The sequence below is a fragment of the Erythrolamprus reginae genome, chromosome 1 (assembly GCF_031021105.1).
Source record: "Erythrolamprus reginae isolate rEryReg1 chromosome 1, rEryReg1.hap1, whole genome shotgun sequence".
Lineage (NCBI taxonomy): Eukaryota > Metazoa > Chordata > Lepidosauria > Squamata > Dipsadidae > Erythrolamprus > Erythrolamprus reginae.
Window position 1 is genome coordinate 343,882,784 of NC_091950.1, and position 12,015 is coordinate 343,894,798.

At 47.0% G+C, this 12,015-nt stretch overlaps 1 long non-coding RNA gene across 1 annotated transcript; it reads right to left on the minus strand.

The window, feature by feature from the left end:
* Positions 1 to 4,774: 4,774 nt before the first annotated feature.
* On the minus strand, positions 4,775 to 9,471 carry LOC139161533 (uncharacterized). The gene is made up of 3 exons (XR_011558119.1): positions 9,316 to 9,471; positions 9,000 to 9,149; positions 4,775 to 4,930 (listed from the first exon to the last, which is right to left on the minus strand). It is a non-coding gene; the product is annotated as an uncharacterized lncRNA (long non-coding RNA).
* Between the last annotated feature and the right edge of the window lie 2,544 nt (positions 9,472 to 12,015).

Below are 12,015 nucleotides of genomic sequence, written 5' to 3' on the forward strand. Positions count from 1 at the left end.
TAAAAAAATTAGTCAGCTATGTACTAATGGAGAATAGCTGCAGAAAAACAGAGTGTTGATAAATAGAGTACAATAGAATTCTTTATTGGCCAAGTATGATTGGACACACAAGGAATTTGTCTTTGGCGCATATGCTCTCAGTTTACATAAAGAAAAGAAAATTAAAATATATACATCAAGAATCTTAAGGTACAACACTTAGTGATAGTCATAGACAGGGGTGGGCTACTGCCTAGACAGGGGAGGGGGACGCAGTGGAGTAGTGAAAATGGAGCTCCACCCCAGAGCACCCAATTTGCACTGAAAGGTGTTGAAAGAAAATGCAGGGTGTCTTGTATAAGCCACGCCCACAGTGTGGTAGCAAAAATTTTGGTAGCCCTTCACTGGTCAAATCAAACTAAGAAACAATAAAACTGTTATGTCTCCACCCAGCAACCAGGGTTTGCCTAGAGACGGGCCGTATTGGCGGAGGATTAAGGAGCCCTAATTGATTGTTACCACCTGGGTAGTTACAGCCAGGGCGGGAAAAGTTAATGAAGTTTATTGGTCGTTCCCTCAGCTAGCCGGACCTATTTAAGGTCTCTAATGTACGAGTTGTTACCTGTTGTTATGAACTGTCCTGCTCCTCCTGCAATTCCCGTAATAAAGCGTTGTTCCAACCCAGTGGTTCTCCGACTTTTCAAAAACAAAAGATACAAGCAATATGGTTGTAACCATAAGTGAGAAGAGATAGGTACTAGGAGATGGGAATAGTAGTAGTAATACAGTCTTAGTAAATGATTTGACAGTGTTGTGGGAATTAATTATTTAGCAGAGTGATAGCATTCGGGTTAAGTACAAAGTAAACAGAAAATAGGTACATTTAAGAAGAAAGTACATGGATATAGTAATATATAGGAGCATTCACAATGCCCCTGAAAACATTGTGCATTTTTCAAATAATTTCTATTTTGTTGAGTCTTAATACCTCTTTGGAAATCTCAGAAGGGATGCCATCAAAAGCCTTTGCTGAAATGCTCCTCTGAAATAACTATTTATTTATTTATTTATTTACTTACTTACTTACTTACTTACTTACTTACTTACTTACTTACTTACTTACTCGTTCGTTCGTTCGTTCGTTCGTTCGTTCGTTAGTTAGTTAGTTAGTTAGTTAGTTAGTTAGTCCAATACATAATACACATCGAAGAGAATAGATATGTAGTAATATAACTAAAGAAACGAATAGAAGAAAAGATATAAAAGTATAGGTGAACAAATTTGAAAGGAAGAAAAGATAAATGAGATAAGGAGAGACAATTGGACAGGGGACGGAAGGCACACTGGTGCACTTATGCACATCCCTTTGAAGCACAGAAGTGTCCCATTTCTGAAGTTAGGGGTGAAACATAGTCAGGATTGTGAGAAAATGTCTTACAGTCATTTACAAGCGTTTCTGCAGATCTTCTGATACTACTGGTATTAAATTCAGGCAGCTGATCAAGACAGTCATTCAGGTTCTGCCTCACCGCTTCGCTGAAATGTTGTTTCTTGTGTGTCAGGCTGAATCAGGTGCAGTTGGCACAGACTTACAACTTAAGTTTTAATACTTATGTCTTCAGAATTCTGTAATGAATGACAGATTTGTCACGTGGTCTAGTTATGTTGACACTGGGATTTTTCATACATTACAGAGAGTTGTGCAGGTTCCCATGAAGGAAGCCCATACATTTCAGTATGCAATATTGCTGCATACTTTTTGCTGCACACACAGTATATAACCAGGAAACCAGAATTAAAATTCCTGATTTCCATTTTACACTCAGTGAGAAAAAGACAGGTGCATTCAGTGTACGTAATTTCATAAGTGGCAGCATTGCATAGAGTAATTTTGAAACTATTATAAATGTTAGAATTGAAGATTATGTTGTGACAATTTCAGGTATTGGAATTCAGGAATTAGATACAACCACAGCTTTACATCCATTTGCAATAAGAACATGAAAACCAACTTTCTATTAACATATCTTCTCTGTTTTCTGCTGCATAGTAACTAGCATTATTCAGAGTTAAATAGTCCCAATAGAAATCCTTGGGGGCATCTGTTTATTTCTCCCATTATGAATGCTATTGGTTTATGCTTTTCCTACCCTCTGCTTCTTGTCTTTCTGAGACAGCTTTCATTTACTCCATCAGTCCAGTTTACTGAACCCTGAATGAACTGTGCAGAAGCTGCCCGGAAATCATTCTCAAAGAAAGGGATTTTGTAGCAGGAATGATCTTTCCAAGAAAATAAATTTAGGCCCCTCAGTCTGGCCAATTTCTCTTCAAGCGGTTTGAAAACATTTCTTTTTCTTCTTCATGGATTTCTTATTGAATGGGATTAAAAGTTCCAGAGCTGCTGGAGCTGACCTTCATCTAACATTTCTGAGTTTGCAGAATATACTCATTGACTTTAATACAGATTTGAAAAATGATGAAATTTTGTCTTCTATTGTTAAACAGCGTAAGGAAGCTTTTTATTTAGACATTGTTATATAAGGAAAAATACCATTTATTAATTTGATTTGTACCATAGTTTTGTGCCTTGCAGCTGGATATTTAGGATATTTAGAATCTCCAGAAAATCTGTAAGCCTCATTTGTATCTAAACTGAACATTCATTTTATAGAGTTTTGAGTTTTTGTGTAATGGTTTTTCCCATTTGCGATATCCATGAATCATGGGTTAAATCTCTTTTCCATCTCCAGGGATTTTATGATTGATTGCTTATCCTTCTTTGAGATTGTCATATTTCACTGGGGAAAAAAACCCTCTAAACCTCTGAGATAAATTGTCCTGTGTGCTGTTGAATAAGGACCATTTTCAACTGCAAATAGGAAAATTGCTACTGAGATTAACACAGCAGCAAGCAAACAACAATAACCTGTTTACTGCAGGCCAGAAGTCTCAAATACAGAAGGTGACTGTAATCGTATCTTAAAGATGCAGTAACATGCTTCTCAAGGATAACATTTAAATTCTGTTCTCGGGAGATAAAAGTTGGCAGGATGTGGCAGTTTAAATTGCAGAGACAGTTAATGGTTATTTTCTTTTCTTTTTTTAATTTAGTACACAACTCAAAGTGATGAGCATACCAATACCCCTTCCTCTTCTTGTGTTTCATAGAACAACAACCCTATGAGGAGGGTCAGGCTGAGAGAGAGTAAATCACCTAGCCTGTTTTCATACCTAAAGCACTAGAGTTCACAGACTTGTAGGCCAACACTTTAACATCAAACTGTGACTCTCTATTTGTGTATTTATCAAAAGAAGGAAGGAAGGACATGAAGGAAGGACAGGAATGGACAGGACGAGACAGGACTGGACAGAACAACAAACTATACAAGAATCACTTGGACTCTATAGCACATAGATGAAAATTATATTTTTGGGAAAAGGGGGGGGAGGGAGGGAGGGAGGAAATTATGTGTTTCTTTCCACATCAGTAACTTATATATTCAACTTGTTTCTGTAACAATGCATGGCAGAAAAAGATAGATGCAGATGAGTTAAACAGAAATGCAAAGAGAAATTGAATGGTCCTTATGCAATGCAGCAAAGTGACCTCATATGTTTAGAATTGACTACTGAATCTATAATTGTTTAGCAACTTTAACATTCCTGTTTTGCTGCAACAGCTAAGCCTGATTAACTTCAATTGAACCTAGATCAAAGTAAAGTTTCAAATGGGTGGTTTTAAAATGCAAAGAGCTAAAAATTCTAGAAAACACATTTCAACTCTAGACCCCTGGGACCAGCGTAGTTAATGCCTAAAACTAAAATCTGACCCATGCTTAAAGTGGGTCAGCTTTCTGAATGCTTGGAAGAGCTTTTTAAAGAATCTATAGCTACAGTCTTACGTACCACATAGTTGCTGACTTATTTGGAGGGGGTGAAATTTTGAAATTGGCTGTTATTCATTGCAGAAAGTATGTTTTTAGAGGTAGCTTACCAATACCAAGAAAAAGATAAGGTTCCAGGTAAATTTAAAAAAACTATATATTTGGCAGGATTGTGAAAAATTCAGAAAAAAACCCAATGCCGCCGGCGACTTACCAGCCGGCGCGGGGTTGCGGCGTGGGTCGGGGAAGGAGGCCGCCATTGTGGGAGGCGGAGCCTGCGGCCCCTCGTCATCCCCAGGGGCCGCAGTGATGTGTATGGTGGCGCGGGCCACCCATTGGCTGGGCGAGGGTGAGGCAGCCCTATAAAAGGGGCTGCCTCGTGGCGCAGTTTCCCTCGCCCGGCAGTTCGGAGACACGGCCCTGCTGCAGTCTGGAAAGCGCGGCTAGGCCCGAAGGCCGAAGAGGACGCGTGGGCGGCGATTTGAGCTTCGGGCCGGCGGCGAGCGCTGGGGGAGAGCGCGGCTAGGCCCGGAGGCCGAAGAGGACGCGTCGGAGGCAGCGGGAGGCCCTGGGCCAGCGGCACAAGCGGCGCTGAAGGCGCGGCCAGGTCCGGAGGCCTGACAAGGACGCGTGGGCGTTAGAGGCTCAGGCCGGCAGCACTCCGGCGGTCTTTCGGGCCATCTTTGTTTTACTAAAAGGGGGTAGCAATGGCTAGAGGCAGCAGGGCTAAGCCGGGGACCCGGCGGAGGGTAACGGGGGGGCAGGCCGGCGAGCAGGGCACCCCCCCATCGAGCCCCGCCGTACGGGCAGGAGGAGGGTGTTATGTATTAGAAATATATGTATTAGGGATTGTTTCTAGGTAAAGTATGCTTTTTGTTGTTAAGCAGAAGTACTGTTAAAAGCTTACCGTTTGCTGATTGGCTGTTGACTTTAGGCGCCAATATTAAGGAGCTGTCAGCCGCCGCTGTTGCTGGGCGAAGCTATATAAATAGCTCGGCTCCCTGTCTTACGCGTCTTCTTGTCAGTGAAAGCGGCTGAGAGAAAGTGTTACAGCCGCCTGTTATTTCCTATTGCAAATAAACAGAGATTCATTAGAACGTTGTAATCTAGTATTTTACATTGGCGACGAGGGTCTAGAGGACATTTATTTTTATCACAAAAATTTATAAAAATCCAGAATGTCGACCCCTTCGATTATCCAGCCTCCTGAACTATTTGACCCTGAGAGGTCTACTTGGACAGCGTATATGGCGAAATTTGACATTTTTTTGGAAGCTGCAGGCATGCATGATGCTGAAGACAGCAGAAAGAGGGCTCTCTTTTTGAATTATTGTGGGTCCCAAATTTTTGAATTAGCCGGCACCTTGACTGATCCGGAGCCCGCCAACTCGGTTCCGTGGGACACTTTAAAGGAGAAACTGGCTTCACATTTCAAACCAACGAAGCCTGCTAGAGTGTATCGGCATCAATTCTCGCGCACAGCTCAGGCTGAAGGCGAGTCTATTAACCAATTTGCGACTCGCCTCAGAACTATTTTAGCAAAATGTCAGTTCGAAAATCCTGAGGCAAGGTTGACTGATGCCATTATTTTTGGCATGCGAAATGTCACCATTCGAAATAAGTTACTAGCTGCTGAAGAGTCAACCCTTCAAGACGTTATTAAGGCAGCACAAACGGCTGAGGTGGCTGAAGCCGCAGCAGCCGACCTTAAGTCTAATGACAAGCTTCCCACTGTGTCTAAAATCTCGGACGGCCACCGTTCCCTAATGACTCGGCCCTACGATTACCAACTGCAAGAGCAAGATCACTTTGATGACTACTGCTGCCAAATTCGGGGACAAACATCGAGACAGCTCCGTCCAGCTTACCAGCCCTGTGCCGGATGCCGAGGACAACATCCACGATCCCGCTGCCCGTTCAAAGACTCCATCTGCCGACGCTGTGACAAGCGAGGACACATCGCCCCTGCCTGCCGGGCCATCATTTCAGATGACTTCTCTGCTTCTCCTCATCTCCTGCCTCCTTTTCCTGCCCAGCGTTTTCCTCGCTCCCCAGGGCAGTTTAACAGAGGGAATCGACGTCCGTGGATCCCCCGAGGTAACTCTTGTTGGCCCAAACTTAAATCTCCTTTTTCCCCCCCAGTGAATAAAATTATTGTCCCCATCCTACTCAATCACCAGCCATGTCCCATGGAGCTTGACACTGGCTCCAAATACACTTTAATGCCGTGGCACAAGTTGCACCTTTATGTGCCATCTCTCTCTCGGGACACCTTGCAACCGCTGGACATTTCTATAAATGACTTCCAAGGACACCCTATTAGGGTATTGGGTAGAGTTAATGTGCCAGTCACTTTTAGGAATGTACATCTTATTCTGCCATTACTTGTTGTGGAAGGGGCAAACCATTCATTGTTAGGTTTAGAGTGGATGGCTCCGTTAGGATTAGCTGTCACTGGCCTCCACAAGATTACTGCACTAGGGAAAAATGGAGTGCCTGATTTTGTCCATGAATTTCCTGAGGTGTTTAAAGAGGGTTTGGGCACATACAAAGGTCCCCCTATCTCGTTTTCGTTGGATCCTAACGTCCCCCCCCTTAGACTTAAACCTCGACGAGTGCCACTTCCATTACTTGAAAAATTAGATGAACAATTACAAAAGCTGCAGCATCAAGGCATTCTAGTGCCCGTTGACCAAGCACCCTGGGAGACTCCTATAGTGACACCTTTGAAACCAGATGGCACACTCAGAGTGTGTGCAGACTATAAATCCACTTTAAACAAAGCGCTGCAGCATAATTCCTACCCCATACCTGTGGTGCAACAGCTGCTACACACCTTAGGATCGGGGTCTCTATTTGCCCGCTTGGATTTGGCGCAGGCATATCAGCAACTCACCGTAGATGATGCCACAGCCTTGGCCCAGACTATTGTAACCCATCGAGGGGCATTCAAGTGTACTCGTCTGCAGTTTGGGGTTAGTGTGGCCCCAGGTATTTTTCAGCGTTTGATGGAACGTCTTCTCATGGGCCTCACGGGGGTGGTCCCGTATTTTGACGACATTTTAATTTGTGGGGACAACCCTAGCCAACTGTATAGCCGCATTAGGCAAGTGCTCTCACGTTTGGAAGATAAGGGTTTACGTTTAAAACCTGAGAAATGTGTATGGGAAACATCTTCGATTGAGTTTTTAGGATTCCGGATAGATGCCCAGGGTATTCACCCCACAGAGGATAAAGTCAGGGCCATCAAGGAGGCACCTGCACCCACTTGTAAGGCTGAGTTACAAGCCTTTTTGGGACTTTTAAATTTTTATTCCGTATTTTTACGTCAAAAGGCTTCTGCAGCTGAGCCGCTTCATCGCCTTCTCCACAAGGGGGCAGTGTGGACATGGGGAGATAGGGAACAACAAGCATTCCAAACTGTAAAAAATCTCCTGTCTTCCAACAGTGTTGTCATCCAATACAGCTCAACCCTTCCACTTAGGCTCACCTGCGATGCTTCACCCTACGGCGTGGGAAGTGTTTTAGCCCACATATTACCTAATGGGCAAGAAGCCCCTGTGGCTTATTTTTCAAGAACTTTATCATCAGCTGAAAGGAACTATGCCCAAATAGATAGAGAGGCTCTATCTCTGGTGGCTGGGGTGAAAAAATTTCACCATTATTTATTAGGCCGCCCCTTCCAATTAATTACAGACCACAAGCCTCTATTGGGTCTATTAGCCACTGGGCGCCCTACCCCCCCATTCATGTCCCCTAGAATGTCCAGGTGGGCAATCTTCCTTGCAGGCTATGATTATGTACTTATTCATAGAGGGGGGTCGTTGATCAACCATGCTGATGGGCTTAGCCGTTGCCCTTTAGGACTCAAGGTGGAAGACCCCGCCCCGGCATCTGATGTCTTACTTATTGATTTGCAAACTGACCCTTTAGTTACTGCCCATGAAGTGGCCATAGAAACCAAGAAAGACCCCTTATTACATTCTGTCTTGCAATTTATTTTAAAAGGTTGGCCACCAAATGGAGAGGACCATAGTGTGCAAGAGTATAAGACCAAACGCTTGGAACTCTCTGTAATGCATGATTGTGTTCTATGGGGAGACAGGGTAGTCATTCCCCCCACCCTCAGGTTACAGGTAATAAAATTATTACACAAAGGTCATCCAGGTGTGGTCAGGATGAAGGCCCTGGCCAGAGGATATGTGTGGTGGCCTGGTATGGATAAAGCTATTGAAGATTGGGTGGCCACGTGCCCACAGTGCCAAGAATCTCGGCCAAATCCTCCCAAAACCTCCCCTGCAGAGTGGGACTTGCCCAAGAGCCCTTGGTCCAGAGTACATATAGATCTAGCAGGGCCAGTGGGAAATAATATGTTCCTCATTGTAATAGATGCGTACTCTAAATGGTTGGAAGTTTTGGTATTGGGGTCCACTACTTCAACTACTATTATAATGGCTTTAAGGAAACTGTTTGCTATTCATGGGTGCCCAGACGTCCTGGTATCGGACAATGGCCCCCAATTCACATCCTCTCAATTCAGGAGCTTCCTAGCACACTTAGGAATCAGACACGCATTGACATCAGTCCACGCAGCGTGGGCTAACGGAATGGCTGAAAGATATGTCCGAGTGGCCAAAGAGGCCATTAAGAGGTCTTCCCCAGGGGAGATACAAGAGAGACTGGACACTTTCCTCCTCACTCAACACATTACACCAAGTGTATCCACAAACAAGAGTCCAGCTGAGCTATTGATGGGGAGGAGGTTGAGGTCTCCTCTGGACAGACTGCACCCCTCTTTTGTGCAACATAAGAATCTTAATATCTCTATCCCAGAAAGAGAAGTATTTATTGGTCAGCATGTATTTGTCAAAAATTTTGACAGGGGGAAGCAATGGGAACGTGGCATAATAACTGATAAAACTGGACCAAAAACTTACAAAATCACCCTATTAGATGGTCGCCTTTGGCAAAGGCATATAGACCACATTAGAAGCAGGCAAGAGACACCGGGAAGAACACAAATGGGTAATAATAATAATAATAATACTGGCATCTCTACTCGTTCACTCCCTGCAGGGAGTTATAACAGGCTGAGCAGGAATCGGGCAGAAACCGAACAAATTGATTGGGACTTACCTGGACAGACTGCCCCCTCCAGCGCTGCACCTTCCATACAGCATGCCAGCCGTGGAGATTCATATTCCTCTGGACAGGAAGAACCTTCCTCTTCCGTTGATTCCCAGGTCTTCCAGGAGCAGCGTCGATCTGACAGGACACCCAGAAGACCTGCGCGGTTAAATGATTATATCACATACTTGTCTGAATAAATTATGGTATAATAAACTAACTAAAAAGGGGAGGGGTGTTATGTATTAGAAATATATGTATTAGGGATTGTTTCTAGGTAAAGTATGCTTTTTGTTGTTAAGCAGAAGTACTGTTAAAAGCTTACCGTTTGCTGATTGGCTGTTGACTTTAGGCGCCAATATTAAGGAGCTGTCAGCCGCCGCTGTTGCTGGGCGAAGCTATATAAATAGCTCGGCTCCCTGTCTTACGCGTCTTCTTGTCAGTGAAAGCGGCTGAGAGAAAGTGTTACAGCCGCCTGTTATTTCCTATTGCAAATAAACAGAGATTCATTAGAACGTTGTAATCTAGTATTTTACAGAGGGCCCCCAAGCGGACATGGGGGGAGGCCCCTGGAGCTGGACAGGCCGGTAGGCCTGGCAGGGAGGGCAGCACCAGGGGGTGGGCCGCAAGGCGCCGGGGGCTGACACCCAGGGCAGCAGGCCGCCAGGGGAGGGCCCCATCCCGGGGGCCACGTGGCAGAAGGAGGGAGGCCTATGATCTAGGGGAGGGGGACCCCAGCCCAGGGGAAATGAGTGGGTTTGATGAGGGGTCCCCCACAACACGGGCGGTTGGGGATGTGGATGCTGGGGAGGAGTCAGTGTCTGTATCCTCACACCTTCTTTCTGCCTTGCTCGAGAAATTGGATGAGGGGCCAAGGAAGAGGGGCAGGTCCCGGCACGAGGACGCCAGGGGTGCCACGAGCGCAGAGGGGACCCGGAGCTCCTCGGAATCGGAGGACAGGTCCCAGAGGGTGAGATCCGGCCAGCGCGCTAAGAAGAAGTGCAGGAGGAGACGGGGAAGCAGGGCTGCTTCCGGCTCAGAGGAGGCTGATGATGACTCTTCACATTGGGGTGAGTGCCCTGTGCCTGGGCATCGCTGGTCCCAGCCACGGGGGCCACGAGGCAGGCTACAGGCGGTTAAACGCAAGTCACATAGGTCACATAAAACATGGCGTTCGCGCATGGCAGCTCAGGTGTGGGGGAGGGGCCGAAAACGTGGGGTGATAAAGCGGGGCAGGAAGAAGAGGGACTCCTCGAGGGACAGCTCAGAGTCCACAACCACGGAGTCCACTGATACTTCCACGGTTGATAGTGACAACCCCTTTGCCCCGGGCCTCCCTGACACTCCTTTGAGTATGCATATGTCACAGGCCCTTAAGCGTAAAATTTGGCGCGGGGCCTATGTGGATATATTCAAGATTTTATTGCCGGAGAAATCCAAGAAGGACAAGGACAAGGACGGTAAGAAGGGATCTGAGGAGTCAAAGGACACCAAGATGGATAAGGGGATATTATCTTGGGCATACACCTTTCTGGCGTATCACTCAGTGGTGGTTGAGGATGACGTGCACAAGACTCACGAGCTCATCCTGTATATGAATATGATACTACGAGCGTATCAGGAGTTTGGAGGGGAGGCTTGGAAGCAATACGATGAAGACTTTAGGAGGTTCGCCGCACACAATAGGCACTGGCCGTGGGACATGCGGCACAACGATCTGTGGCTTCAAGCCACGCAGCAACCAGCCACCCCGGCTAGCGGGCGTATGCCTACTGGCCACCTGCTGCTGACCCAGGGAAAGGAGGCTACCCTCCCCCACCCAGGGGCGGGTTCGGGGACCCAGGGCTCTGCGCAGCGTAGTGCGATGAGTTCGCCCTTTCGGATCCCGCCGTACTGTTACGAGTACGGCGCCAGGGGAGCCTGTTCCAGGCCAGTTTGCCGCTTTCGCCATGCCTGCGCGTTGTGCAATGGCAGGCACCCCACATCAGCCTGTTATAGGGCCAGGGGGGGAGGCGGTAACAAGTCAGCGTTGGGCTCTGCCAAGCCCCAGGCGGCTGGAGCTCAGAACAAGGGGACCAACCCCCATTAAAGTGGACAGGTTGAGGGACTGGCTCACGGGCTATCGCCCTAGAAAAGGTGCCAAGTTCTTGGTTTCAGGTTTTTTGGAGGGCTTTAGAATTCCATACGAGGGGCCTAGGATTGCTTGCCTGGCAAGCAACCTGAGGTCAGTGTCCGGGATGGAACATGTTGTGCGGGAGAAAATTATGAAGGAGGTGCGGGAGGGCCGGGTGCTGGGCCCCTTTAGGGAGCCGCCCCTGCCCTCTCTGCAAGTATCCCCCCTGGGAGTGGTGCCCAAGCGAGCAGCCGGGGAGTTCAGGCTCATTCATCACCTGTCTTTTCCTCCGGGTGATTCGGTAAATGATCACATCCCTGAGGACCTGTGCTCAGTGTGCTACACCCCTTTTGAGACGGCTGTCTTGGTGGTACGAGAGTGCGGACCGGGGGCCCTGATGGGCAAATGTGATAGCAAGTCGGCCTTCCGGCTTTTGCCGATTCACCCCGAGGATTTCGACCTTTTGGGTTTCCAGTTCGAGGGGGGGTTCTTTGTTGATCGGGCCCTGCCGATGGGTTGTTCAGTTTCATGTTCATTGTTCGAGAAGTTTAGTTCTTTCTTAGAATGGGCCCACGTGAAGAGCTCAGGGATTCGGTCAGTTGTCCATTATTTAGATGACTTTCTTTTCGCAGGGCCGGCGGGCTCTGACGAATGCCAATGAGGAATGGCTGGGTTTCAGGGGTTGTGCGGGGACCTCGGCGTGCCTCTGGCGCATGAAAAGACCGAGGGGCCCACCACTAGGCTTACATTCCTGGGCATTGAAGTGGACTCGGTTGCCCAGACCTGTAGGCTTCCGGAGGACAAACTAGCTAGGCTGCGGAACACGGTGAGGGTCGTTAGGGCCGCCAGAAGGGTGACTCTTCGGCAGGTGCAGGAGCTGGCGGGTTTGTTGAACTTTGCTTGTAGAGTGAT